At 35.8% G+C, this 14941-nt stretch overlaps 1 pseudogene; it reads right to left on the bottom strand.

Moving 5' to 3' along the window:
• Positions 1 to 868: 868 nt before the first annotated feature.
• LOC114044704 lies at positions 869 to 1259 on the bottom strand (annotated as a pseudogene).
• Positions 1260 to 14941: the final 13682 nt, after the last annotated feature.

Here is a 14941-nt window from a genome sequence, read left to right as displayed (position 1 = left end):
TCTATTTCTCACCAGACAATCTTCACAAATTTCTATGGATGGAATAATCTTTACAGAGTGGTCAGCATTCTGGTGAACTTTTTCAGAACTTTTCTAGACTAGGCCATAGACAAAAGACCTTCAGACTATCTGTAGGACCTGCTTGAAACCTTTTTATTTTGATAAGATGGGCTAGAGGGCATAGGTTTAAAAAATGCAGGGTAACTTCTGTGTTGTAATGACGCATGGGAGATGGACTTAAATGGAGGAAAAGGACTACAGAGGAGACTTTCTAATATATTAAAATCTTAAGGGTAGTAATCATAAAAGTCAGAGAATTTTAAAGTCAGAAGGGCTCTTAAACACTATCTTTTTCAATTCCTTCATTTTACAGATGAAAAAACTGAGTCAGCCACTCAACAAAATTTGAGTAAGCACCTGCTTTATACCAGCTGCAATGATAAGTCTTGGGTGTGCCAAGATAAAAAATGAAATATCTAAGAGCTTCACTTTAGATAGAGATGACAATAAGCATGCATTATGCAAAATAGAGGCAAGATTATTTTGAAGGGAGGCATTAGCAGCAGAGGGGATCAGGAAAGGCTTCATGCGTAAGATAGCATTGAGCTGAGCCTTGAGAAAAATGGATTTTAAAAGGTAGAGATGAGAAAATAGTGAGGGGAGCAGTCCGTGCAAAGACACAGAAATGGGAGGAACATCATGGAGGAGGAACACTAAGGATGGTTTGGTGGGGTTGGGGGAGGTGTATGTCTGTGGTGTATGAGAAGGCAAGTAATGTGTATGTGCTTTTTTGTTGTTGTTGCTTTTTTTTTTTTGGTTCAAGTTTTATTCAAGATCATATACAAAACGTTTCCAGACCCAAGAGGTTTTAATCCTCTTCCATTTCCTCCTCTTCATCCTGGTTGATCTGGAAGTGTCGTAATTCATAACTCTCCTTGCTGTTGGCCACCACCCACAGACAATCCCGAAGATTGATCTTCTTTAAGTATTTCCTCGTTAGGGACTTCAAATACGTTTTAGAAATGGAACCTCTGGAGTCACAGTTATCTTACTCTTGCTTCTCTCAATGGTTACGACTCCACCACCGAGGTTGCCAACCTTTCTGTTCACTTTGATTTGTTCTTGTAAAAACTGCTTGAAATTAGCTGCATCCATAAACCCATCTTCCACAGAATGGGTACAATCCAGGGTAAATTTAAGGACTTGCTTCTTTTTTTGCCACCCTTCATCATAGGTTTCTTCATGGGTGCCATGGCCATCACGGAGCCAGAAAGGTGTGTACATACTTATTCTCCTCACTTCTACCTTCTCAAATAACTGGCTACCTTCAAGACTCAGTTCAGGTACCACTAATCATATGATTGAGAACAAATCCTACATTTGCTAGTTAATGCTTGTGTGATCTTGGGCAAGTCACTTAATCTCCTCTGAGTCTCAATTTCCTTATCTTGAAAATGAGGGGTTTGGAGTAGATGACCTCTATGGTCATTTTAGATCTCTGCCCGCAATCTTATGCCCCCCTAAATGAGGCTTTTCATGTTTTTTTTCAGTTGTTCATGTTTTCTCCCCCCTTCTCCAAAACTATTTTGCATTTATTTTGCATATACCATTTGTCTGTGTACATGCTAACTAGCTACTATTGAAAGCTTTTGTATAGCACTTGAAGGTTTGTAAAGTACTTTATATATGTTTCCTAATTTGATCCACAAACCTGTGAGGTAGGTGCTATTTATCTCCATTTTACAGATGAATAAACAGATGAGGCTGAGGAGGTCCTGTACCTTTCTTGCACTTCACAATTAATATCTGGGGCACTGGCAGATGTGAATTCAAGTTTTCCCTGGTTCCAAGTACATCATTTTTCCCTTCTCATCTTTCTTTCCACTCTCTCCACCACCGTTCTCCAGGAATGTAAGCTCCTTGAATTTAGAGACTATCTAATTTTGGTTTTGTGTTCCCAGTGCTCAGAACAGTGCCTGGTTTTGTAGATACTTGATAAATACTTGTTGAATTTCATTTTAAATCCCAGCCTTCCCACATCATAAACATTTTATAAATTTTTGTTGAATTGATTTGAATGATGTCAATAAGAAGCCCTCTTCCCCTAAGGCTATTCAGACCCCCTGCTGATTATAGGCTTTGCAGATAGTCAGACAGTGATTGAGTCATGTGGAAGTTCATGACTGTGTGTTTACAGGTTAGGTTGTCCTATTTTATCTGAAAAGTTGTATTACTTGTTCATTTTATAGCTTATGGGACCCAGTGCACTAGGATTGCCCTTTCTTAAAGTTGGTACCAGAAGTCCAGAAAAATGACTCCTTTATTGACTGTACCATATCATACCATACCATACCATACCATACCATACCATACCATACCATACCATACCATGCCATGCCATGCCATACCATACCATACCATTCCATTCCATACCATACCATACCATACCATACCAGCAGTTAGGTGATGCAGTGAATAGAGTACTGGGTTTAGAATAAGGAAGACTCAGCTTCCTGAATTCAAATCCAGTCTCAGGCACTTGTTGACTATTGTGAACTTGAGCAAGTCACTTAACCCTATTTGCCTCAGTTTCCTCATCTGTAAAATGAACTGGAGAAGGAAATGGCAAACCATTCCAGTATCTTTGCCAAGAAAACCCCAAAAGGGGTCATGTAGAGTCAGACACAACTGAAAATGACTAAACAAAAACTACAATGCAAGGCCTATCATAGTTATATTTTAAGGGAGGTTTGTAGACAAGTGTTTTTTTTTTTTTCCAAATTTAGGTAATGATAACCTATATTCTTATAGGATACTATTGGATTTAATATCACATTACTCATGGACTCAATTCTATCCAATGCTACTGCTACACAGGGAGAAATGGGAGTCTAGGTGAGTTGGAGACACGTTCAGGTGGTGGTTGAGTAATGTCGCAAAAGGGAGAATACATATCTACTGCATTTTCAAAGAGAATTCTGACATTCATTGTAAATTGGACCAATGTTACTATACATTATTATTAAGGTGAAATGAAACATGTAAAGTGAGTTAGTCATACTTTTTATGATACAGAGCTATTTTGTGTATAATATATTTGTAATAGTCTTTCATTATGTGTTCCTGTTGTGAAGAAAATATAAATTATAATACCATATATAGAAGTGATTGAGATTTCTGAAAGATAAATGAAATGGAATTTTTGATTGAGATGAATACATTAAGTTGTTTGGTTTTAGAGTTGATATTGCTTTATGTATAGGCTTCATAATACAGCTCCAAGTACATAAAGGGAATTCATTCAATAAACTAGAGTCAAGAAAGTAATTTTAAATATTTAATGATTTAATTAAGTTTTATTAGAGTGATGCTCTTTGCCTTGCAGATGAAAATTTGACAAGGGTCTCATCTGTTTTCTCCCTATTTTATACAGCATATTGGTTCAATTTATTTATATAAATTTTCATAAACACTTGGTAAATGTTAACCATATTAAATGGAAAAATCTTCTTTCTCCATACCAAACATAAGAAAATATTTATAAAGAATTACAAGGCATAAAAAAAACAAGATTTTGTCTATTAGTCTTTTGATTCAAGAATAGAATTTTCTGGTTTTCTTCCTAAAGAAGTTGACTCTATGCAAGGTAATTAGGGAGCTTCACCCCTTGATCAGATCACTAATGTAGTAGAATTGATAAAGTATAGAACCTGGAATCAAGAAAGCACGAATTCAAATTCTGTCAGAGACACTTAGTAGCTGTGTGATTAAGTTCAAGTCATTTAATCTCTCTCAAGCTCAGTTTTCTCATCTGTAAAATGTAATAATAGCACCCACCTCACAGAGTTGTTCCAGGGATCAAATGAGGTAAAACATGTTAAGTGATTACAAACATTAATGTACTATATAAATTTTAGCTATTATTATTATTATTATGCTTACTGTAGTTTTGGGATTGCTCCATGACCTAGCACTCAGACTGAGGCAAAATGTGTGTGTGTATACACACATGTATATGTATGTATATATATGTAAATATAAACTGAATCCTGGGATATAATGGTTATAAGCTACTAAGGTGGCAGGTAAAAAGCAAGGTCAGGATGAGGGTCTAATATCTGCTTTGCTGTGGCTAAAGTACTGAAGAAAAAGCATTTTTCACTTCCCATTAGTTATCCCTAATGCCATTGGTGTATATGGAGTGAACAGGAGTGGGATAAACTTGGAGTGCTGCCATCATTCTAAGTATGGCTCTTGACAAGAGGCAACATGAGAAGGGAAGTTGCTGCTTATGCAAATGAGGCTTCTAATACAGTGATTAAGAAACCCTTAAAACAGGAATCCATAAATCTGTGTTCATTCTAAGTCATTTTGGTGTCTATGTGCTAACGAACTCATGAATGAATGAATTAAATGGATGAATGAATGAATGAGTGAATGAATGAATGAATGAATGAATGAAAGGATGAAAAAACACTTATTAAACACTATGTGTCAAGCATTTTGCTAAGCACTGGAGATACAAATAGAAAAGCAAGACAGTTCCTGCTCTCACTAAGGTTACATTTTAATAGGGCAGCACAACTCATATGGGAGGGTTCTGTCATGGTGTAGACAAAAAGACCCACTGGTCATAATGTGCACGCAACAGCATGCCCAATGGAAATGTATCTTCTTTGGTGTTTTTTCTGATAATGAAACTACATATTTTCTGATGTTGAACCATTATATGGGGCCAAGTATTTTGGTGGTGAGAAGTTTCTTTACTGGGTTTTCAATAGCTATTACTCCTGAAGGAGGTAGAGACTGGAGCATCTTCAAAGGCAGTTGCTGAGTGGGGCCTCTGGGTCTTAGACGTGGTGGCAACAGTACCTTGATCCACCTGCCACATGCTGTTTCTCCCTTTTGGTGCTTTACTTTGACTATGCTGAATTTTTAGCCAGTCTGTGATTGTCATTTTGTTTGTGTTGGGGAAAGGGATTGGTCAGATAGGAAGTCTGACAAGATGGAGGTTGCCAGAAACTTCTAAAACTGTGTTGTTATACTTTCTAGCCTTTGATGCCTTTCTTTTGCTTATAAAATAGGCAACAAAGAGAGAATAGGACAGTACTGGGCAGCAGCAGATCACAAAACACCAGTATTTTATGCTGGGGAGGAGGCAGGGCTGGGAATTGTTTCTATGGGGAAGTCAAAATGTGGTGAAGGGGAATGAGTAATGAATTTAGAGTCAGAGAATTTTACCTTGGCTATTTACTACCTGTGCAAACTTTGACTAGTTTCTCTGTACTTATGTTTCCTCAACTTGAAAGTGATAGGGTTAGACTGGGTGATTTCTAAGTTCTCTTTTCCTCCAAATCCTGTAAAAAGTTTCCTTCAAAGTAGAGCCCTTGAAGGATTGATAATGGCATTAGAAGAGCTGTGAATAGTAGTAACTTCTTCCATTGGTCGAGCAGATTATAATTTACCAATTAATCCTTCTAGAATTGATTCTATCAACTTTTATGTGAAGGGTCACTCTTGGGGGTTCATTCAATTCAATTCAACAAACATTTTTAAAATGCTTACTATATACAAGATGGTTTGGATTGTTATCAACTCAATGTGAAAACGTGACCTGAAGGAAAGTGTCCAGTACATTGGATGGACCCCCCTCTGTAGTAAATACATGGAAGAGTATAGGTTGGAAGTGTCACAGGAAGGGCAGTCTTGGATGAGTTATAAGCTGCATCTTCAGTCAATAAACATTTATTAGATGCCTACTATGTGCAAGGCACTGTGCTAAACTCTGGGGATATAAAAGCAAAAGACCATCTCTGTCTTCAAGGAGCTCGCAATTTAAGGGGGGAAAGACAACACATTAAAAAGAAGCTGAATAGGGCATAAGTTAGAGAGAGAATAGAAGGTGTTACCTACATCCTACAACCAAGGTGGCACTCTGGACCTTCTCCTTACATGGAGGATCTGGGAGGAGGTCTCTGATGTCCACTCCATCCCTCTCCAACTAGAGGAAAGAAGAAGCCCCACTAGGGGCTACTGAGGAAGTGCTAGGTTCAGAAGTGATGTGATCTTGCAGTACAATGAATTTCTGGAGACAATGGTGAAGTCTAGGAGAGAACCCAGGTGGGAAATGATGAGGCAGCTGCCCTGGGACCCCCTCCTTAACTGAAGGATCAGGGAGGCAGTCTCTGATGTTCACTTCTATTCTCTTCAGCCAAAGGAAGGGAGGGACCCCAGGGGCAGGTAGTCCTGAGGACGGTATGACTTTCAGAGTTGAAATAGGGATATCATCTCTGAGGATAATACCTACATTGATGAGATCATGCATCCATTAGATTGTTGAATTATATGTAAGTCAACAATGCTAGGAGCTAGGGATGAAGTTCCTATTCAAAACTAAAAAATATGGGGAAATATCAAAGAATAAAAAATATATGAATAAAAACAACACTTCATTTGGTCTCTGAAAATAACTTCACATGATTTGGGGAATTTAACAAATATAGTCAACATTTACTTGAAAATGTTTCTAATGAAATAGGTGTTAGATTTTTTTTGGGGGGGAGGGGGTGATTTAAAAATAAACTGAACTTCTTATCTTTGGCATGCAGATTCTTGTTTTCTCTATTTTTAGAGAATTTACTTTCCCTGCGTAATTTGACCATTTATTAGAACCAATTAATGTCATTTTCCCCTAGACCTCCACAGTTAAGCCATGTTGGAAAAATAAATATCGTGTCTTTCAAATACTATGCCATATTGCTTAATGTGATGCAGCCATTCAGTAAAAGAGTTCATGAGCCATAGTATATTTAGGTAAGGAGATAAAGGAGTGATAGGAATCCTGAGTTTTAATTTTGTGGTTTTCATGCTTTAAAATCTTAAATATGGTATTTCTATTACGCAGTCTTATACTTTACACTTTTAAAGCTATTGCAGAGGTTGAGAAAATAGTGGAGTTCTATTAAGAATGTGCCATTGTCCTTGAAATTACATGAATAAAACTATAACTCAGTGACTTGAATGCAAAATTGGGTATGGGGGATGGCAAAATTATATTGGAAATCATGATTCAGGATTAGTAAATGACAAAGGCCAAAAACTTCTGGATGATAGAAATATCTTGCTCCAGGATAACATCAGTTCTTTATTTAAGGAGACTTTGGTAGAGGGTGCATTGGACATGGTTAGCACTAAGCTGATTATATTTAAACAACAAAAATAATAGTAATAATAATAACTTCATATAACACTTTATTTGCAAAGGTTATTAATATATTTTATGTCACAGCATTTACATATTTCATCCCCACAAAAATCTTAGTAGATAAGTATTATTATTATTATTATTATTATAGGCCAGGAAACTGCAAATGAGAGAGATTAAATGAGTTGGCAAAGTTCAAATGGCTAGTAAATATCTGAGGTAGGATTTGAACACAGATGTTTCTAACTCCAGGCTCCATATTCTATCCATTGTACCACTCTGCCTCCCAGAAAGGAAATGACTGGTCACTGATACAGAAATAATTTCTGAATTAGCCATAGGCAAACAGTAAGATCATCAACCTATTAAACAAAGATTAAAATCAGTAACATAGAAGAAAAAAATAATAAAAATGGGGAAATGTGGTGTATAAGTGAACACCTCCAACCTGGCCCATTCCAATAAATTATAGATGCAAAAAAAGTTAAGAAATAGACAAAAGAACAGACATTTACAGACACCATCACAATTTTCTAAGGAAGTTTAACTGATATAAATCAATTGGCACAGAGAGGAGACCAAACGATTCTAGAAACTGACTCAGCCAGCAAACACTGGATCCTAGGAAATTGTGGTTAGTCATTGCATTCATCAGAATTCATACCTCTTTTGAAGTTGTTTGTCATTATAATTTTATTTTATAAATCATTTTCCTGGTTCTGTTTGCTTCGGTATGGATCAGTCTATACAAGTCTTCCCAGGGTTCTCTGAAACTGTCCCCTTCTGAAACTGTATCATTTCTTATAGCACAATCGTATTCCATTACATTCATATACCATATGGATTCCCCAATGGATAGGCACCCCTTTTATTTCCAGTTCTTTGCCACCACAAATAGAGCTACTATAAATACTTTTGTACATAATGGTCTTTTTTCTCTTTCATTGGTCTCTTTAAGTATCATCTTCTTAAATAGCAGGAAGCAGTAGTTGAAAAGGCAAGCTTAGGAAAAGCTCAGGAGAGGAATTTAATTAAGAGATATCACTTCATAGTCATTTAATGATGAAAGTGGAAGAGGAAATCAAATAGAAAAAAGAAAAAAAATCTGGTTTTGATAATAAACTAAAATAAATTATAAAATATATTAATTTATGCACAAAAATATCATACTTAAGGAAACTTAAAATGGGAAAATCCAGGTTTATATAAAAGATAAATTAAGGTGATTATTAATTTTACAATGCAAACAAAAACTACTCACTTTATAGTAGGATTCACAATAACTTCCCTTCATGACAGGTTCCCCTAGTGTATTTAAATGATTTGACATGTAAAAATTTAATTCATAAAAAAATTAGTGCCATCTGCTACATAAAGTAAAGCACACCTGTAGAATGATCTCACCTAGTAGGACACTCAAGGAGTATCTGTGTATAGATAGTAGGGAATTTGCATGGAGCATCTATTTTCCAGATAACTTGCATATTTACTTTGTCTTATTGTGTTGTCATGTGTTTTGTGCACAAAATCCAGATGCTAGGTGCATGTATTGCCTTATTATTCCAAACTTGATGTTTGGAAGGAAATACCAAAGAGTGGTTGTTTTAAGTTTATTGTTATTTGTAACCTCATTGCAGCCACTTTTTCTACTGCTCTTCTTGATCATTTCTCTATAACTTCTAATATTACTGATAAAAAATGATACAAATATATTTGTATATTATGTTTTCAGGTTTGCAAAGCACTTTGCACATTTTTGAATCTCTTAACAACCCTGTGAGAGAGAGACTAGTTAACATTACCCCCATTTTATAGATGAAGAAACTGAGGCTGGGAGGGAGAGATTAAGTGGCTTTTCCAGGGTCACACAGTTTTTTTGTTTGTTTGTTTGTTTTTGGTTCACACAGTTTTTAAAATGTCAGGATAAATTGATAAAAGGACAAAATTTAAAATTTGCCAGAATCTGTACCCAGGTGTTTATGGTTGTAAGTTTAAGATTCTCTCCACTATGTTGCAGCCCCCAGACCTCAGCAGGGTAATGAAGAGCATTCAAATCCTCTGTGGCTTTCCTAGTTTTTCTGATTGTGTTTATGAGCAGGAAGAAATTTGTAAGTAAATGAGCAACTTCATTGAAAGAATTACAAGGAGATATTTACCTCATTTTGGAAAGTGCATCAGAATTAGAGAAACTTTATAGCCCCACTGAGAGAAGCCAGCTGAGTAATCCATGTGATACTCTGATCAGATTGACACAGCTCCAGGCTAGGCATATCACTCCAAACTAGTTAGCGGGTTTAAAAAGAACACTGTTTACACTTACAAATGAATTGGATATACCTCTGGCATGAATGTAAGTGAATTGAGAGAATTCTAAACTATACTCAAATGGCTAAGGCTTTTTGTGGGGCTGTTTTTATAAACTGGAAATTTAGAGCAATCTGGATGTTGTAGTGGGAGATTTGGGAAGTCAACTAAGTGAGTCAAACAAAACCGCATGGATTTTGGAGATTGTTTTATTTCACCAGAGTCCTTTACATTTAAACCTGGAAATTAGAAATCTTGGACCCCAAAGGGGAATTCTTTGGTTTGGAAATTGTCTTCCTTTTTTTGTCATCAGCTAAAATAGGAGCATGTGCCTTTAGTAAATCAGTTACAGATAGATAAAGACAAGGGGACATTACTCTGGCCAGTGAATGGCATTTGGCAGAGGACTCAAGAAACAGGATTACTGCTGGGTCTTAAGCATTAGTAGTTAACTCCCTAAACTCATACCCAAGGAAGACTGTGAATGACCTACAAACCTTAAAAACCATGTTAATATAAGCAGTAATAGTTGTAATAATAATGCCCATTTGAGCAAGTGGATGCGATTTTCAAGAGTACAAATGTACGATCACTCAGTTTCTTCCAAGCTGAGAGAATTTGCCTCCTTGACTACAATTTGACCAACTTGAGAATGTTTATTTCCTCTTAGCAAATTTTCCTACATTTTATTGCTACTTTTCTTCTGGTTCTCCTATCTTTGGGTCACTGAGTTTGGAAGGAAATGAAAAGAAAGATTTTTTAATAAGCTTAGGAAATGGCTTCCTAAAGAAAAACTATGTGTATATTTTTTGGGAGATTCAGGTCAACTGTTTTGATACATTTGATTTGTATTTGATACATAAATTGATACATTGATATGTATTTGATACATAAAATGTCTTTTTAAAATTTATTTATTTATTTTATTTTTAATTTATGGAATAAAACAAACATTTCCATAACATAGTAAAATAGAAAAAATTATTGCACATGAAACTGTAAATCTATTATGTACAACTTGCTATTCATTTTAAACATAAAAGTTATCATACACATTTCCTTTTTTTTCTTTTTGTTCCTTCCCTCTCCCCCATGGTTACTATTAGACACAAATAAAAGTATGTGTGTGTGTGTGTGTGTGTGTGTGTGTGTAAAATCATTCTATACTTAATTCTATTTACCAGTTCTTTCTCTGGATGCAGAGGTCATTTTCCTATATGTCCTTTGTAGTTAATTTGGGTATTTATAAAAGTCAAAATGACTCAATCACTCAAAGTTGTTCTTAAAACAATATTGCTGTTACTGTATACAACATTCTCCTGGTTCTGCTCATTTCACCTTTCATTATTTTGTGCAAGTCTTTCCAAAGTGACAAATGTTGGAGGGGATGGGGAAAAATGGGACACTAAAATTGATGGAATTGTGAACTGATCCAACCATTTTGGAGAGCAATCTGGAACTATGCCCAAAGAGTTATTAAACTGCCCATACACTTTGACCCAGCAATACCACTACTAGGTCTATTTCCAAAGATGATTATGAAAAAAGGAATGAACCTATATGTTCTGAAATATTTATGGCAGCTCTTTTTGTGGTGGCAAAGAACTAGAAATTACAGACGTGCCCATCAATTGTGGAATTGTTGAACAAGTTGTGGTATATGATTGTGATGTAATACAATATAGAAAAAAGCTGAAAAATAGAGAAGGTACCTATGATATGAGCATAGTAGAGTACAGAGTGTAGCCTGGAGAACAATTAATATAATAGTTAACATCGTCATGTAATGATATTATGAATTTGATAGTTTATTGTGACTTATTCATTTTTATTTTGAACACATATGCTCATTTAAATCTATATTAAACAGAATTCATCTTGATTAGGAACTAAATGCATGGAAAATATTCATATATGCATATAAAGAGTTTTAAATTATTCCCATAAGGGAAATACCTTAAAAAACATTTTTAATTTGGACATTCCTCTACCTCAAATTTCACAAATTAACTTTAGCCTCAGCTCTATCTAGTGCAGTCAACTTCAACATGAAAGGCTTAATTTTATACCTGATTTGTGAAGGGTTAAATATTGTAAAATGAAATGGCCACCAGCTTTGCTTAAACTAGAAATTTAATCATTATATTTTGTGAGAAACTATAAATATGTACAGTAAACTATTACATAGTATGATTGGGTACTGAAGTGTCCTTTCTGTTCATAAAATTTTCTCATTAATGGAGGATTATCATATATATCATATTAGGATGAACAACTATTAAAGAATTAGAATAGTATGCAATATCCTTGATAGTTCAAGTGTGCTAAACCTAACAGCCACTCTTTCAGGGTTGAGTTGGTATTTCAGGACCTTATGGTGTCTCATAATCATTATGTATGGCAATTATTGGAATTTAATTCATAAAACATGAATTAAACACCTTCTATATGCATAACATTGTGCCAGGCTGTGGAAATAAAATTTAAAAGATGAGAAACAATCCAGTCTCTGCCCCCAAGAAGTTTCCAGTGTAGCAGGGGAATAATATATATATGTAATTACCTGTTATACATAATGAAATATGCAGAGGGCAGAGTATTCTAGCAACATTCAGTAACATTCCAGGAGGAGGGAGAGGTCACTCTAAGCAGAGGCATCACAGAAGTCTTTGTGAACAGGACAGAGGAGTTGGACCAGTGCAGAAAAGAAAGATTGCAAAAAAGATGCTGCTGTGGAAAAATTATCTTCCAGGCATATAGGAAGTGCTAGATTTCTGACATAGATAATGATAAATGAGGTGCCTTTGCTATGCAATAGTGGGGAGAAATGAAGGAAAGGCTAAAGACCAAATAGTATCATGTTGAAGGAGGAATAACCCACAAATTCATAAATTGCAATAATGTTTAACCTTCCATCAGAATTGTATACAAATAATGACTTCTCCCTTAGTTATTGACTTTGGTAAATTATATTATTATATTCACATTGGGGCAGTGTGATCCTGGGCAAGCCACTTAACCTGTTTACCTCAATTGCTCGATCTGCAAAATGAGCTGGAGAAGGAAATGGCAAACCACTACAGTGTCTTTGCCAAGAAAACCCCAAATGGAGTCAAGAAGAGTAGGGCATGACTGAAACAATTGAATAAAGACGACAAATATTCACTAGTTTGTTTCACAAGTTTTTTTTTCTTCATTATTTTAAATGAGTGTGTTGGGTTTAGTCAACACTGCTCTAATAGTCTTGATCAAAGTAGAAACTCTAAGTCAAATAAATTCTTAGCTATAGTATAGGTATCATTGAGATGTTATTTTATCAGTCATTCTTTATTGTAGTCTTTGAGTGGGGAAGGGTAGAGGAGAAATCTCCCCTCAAGTTCAAGGGACTCTGTGGGTCTGTACCCCTAAAAGTATAATACACGATGTCCTTCTCTTCCCCTTCCTCCTCCTCACTACCTGTTCCCTTTCCCCATTACAGTTACTTCTAATACTTATCCAGGCAGACACAATTAGCTTAAAACAAAAGTATTTATGTACTGAGATGGCATCACAGGAACAATAGTTCTCTCTCCATAAGACGACTCTCTCCATAAGAACAGGAGACATACTCTTTTATGAATATAGTAGCAGCGGGAAGAAGGGACACCCACATGAAATACAATAATAGAGAAATGCACATGTAGGAAACACATTTGCAAGGCAACTCACACCTCCAGCACTTCAGGGACACGATGTCCTTTTGGTTTTCTTGGCATTCTCAAGCTTCTTCCTGTGGTGATGTTATTTCTGTTGAGCAGGTTCTTCACTGAGGGACAATTTCCTCTCGAGGCTGGATTCGTCTTCTCTACCTGATTCTTTTCTATACTGTGAGAGGTCATACTCCTCTGAGCTTTTCCTGGCTATCAGGAAAAACTTTTGGTAGGAGGTAGTGCCTAAGCTGAGTTTTAAAGGAAGATGAATAATATAAGAAAGAGAATTGAGGAAGGATACCTTTTAAGCATGAGAGAAAGTTGGGGAGATGAGACATAGGATACCTTGAGTGAAGAACAACAGCAAGTCAGTTTTGCTGGACTAGAGAACCTGGGAAGAGGATTAATGTGGAGTAAGCCTGGAAAGGGAGATTGAAGCAAGAGTGTGACGTGTTTTAAATGTCATACAGAAGAGTTTGTATTTTATCCTAGAGGCATTAAAGAGCCAATGAAACTTTTTTTTCAACCAAGATAATGACACAGTCAAAAGTATACCTTAGGAATGTCACTTGGACTGCTATATAGAAGATATATTTGAGCAGAGGCTTAAAGAAGGTAGGCAAATTTTCAAGGTTACTGTAATGGTCCAGGTGAAAGGTGGTAAGGATCTAAATTAGAATGTTGGCTATGAGTATAGAGAAAAGGTACTGAGGTAAGTGATATTGCAATGATTTGGCAATGAATTAGATGCAGTGGATGGGTGAGAGTGAACAGCCAAGAGTAACTGAGTTAAGATGAGTATTACTCCAAACAGAAATAGGCAATTTAGAAAGAAGTTTAGACGTTTTTCCATAAAGAAAATGAGTTCTACTTAGGACATGTTGAGTTTAAGGTCCCTATATGACATCTTATGAGAAATGTCCAGGAGTTAGTTGATGATATAGGGTAGAGATCAGTAGAGATATTAGGGCTGGATATGTACATCTGGGAGTCATCTTCTTAGACATCCTGATTGAATCCATGGAAGCTAGAGGGGAGGATACAGGGAAAGAAGAGGGTCAAGGACAGAATGTTAGGGGTATAGGTATACCCACAAGCACATGTTATGACATAGATAACAAGTAAGCACAAGAGACTGAGAAGAAATGGGAAGATTGCTAGAAAGAGAACCAAAAGGAAGTGGTAAGACCAAAGCCCAAGAGATGATAGAGTGAGAAGAAGTTGTCAATAGCGTCAAATACTGCTTAGAGGTTAAAAAAGATGAAGACTGAGGAAAGGCCGTTGGATTTGACAGAATTCATTGGTAATTTTGAAAAGCATAATTTCAGTTGACCATTGAAGTCAGAAGCCAGATTCCAATGGGGCTACAAAGTGAGAGAGACGAGAAGCTGATATAGTTTTAGTTATAGAAAGTTTGAAGTAGATTTGTAAGATTTTTTGCCAACCAAGCTATGACTACACAATTTCAAAACACCTACAAAGGATGGTTTTTAATTTATTTTTTTTCCCTTTGATATGACTGGTTCATTGGTATTATGTAAAAAAACCTTCATACTACCAAGTGTCTGGCTCTAATATAAATACTAGTTTCTCTTGATCCTAATAATCCTTTTCATTTGTGCAGTGTTTTATATTTTTAAAGCACTTTCACATGATTAATTCATATAATCCTTATAATGACTTGCCAGATATTATTTTCTCTACTTTGCAGATGAAAAAAAAAAGGCCCAGAGAGAGTGTGCCA

The sequence above is a fragment of the Vombatus ursinus genome, unplaced genomic scaffold, assembly GCF_900497805.2.
Source record: "Vombatus ursinus unplaced genomic scaffold, bare-nosed wombat genome assembly UNPS02000577.1, whole genome shotgun sequence".
Lineage (NCBI taxonomy): Eukaryota > Metazoa > Chordata > Mammalia > Diprotodontia > Vombatidae > Vombatus > Vombatus ursinus.
This window is presented reverse-complemented; position numbering and strand designations above follow the sequence as displayed.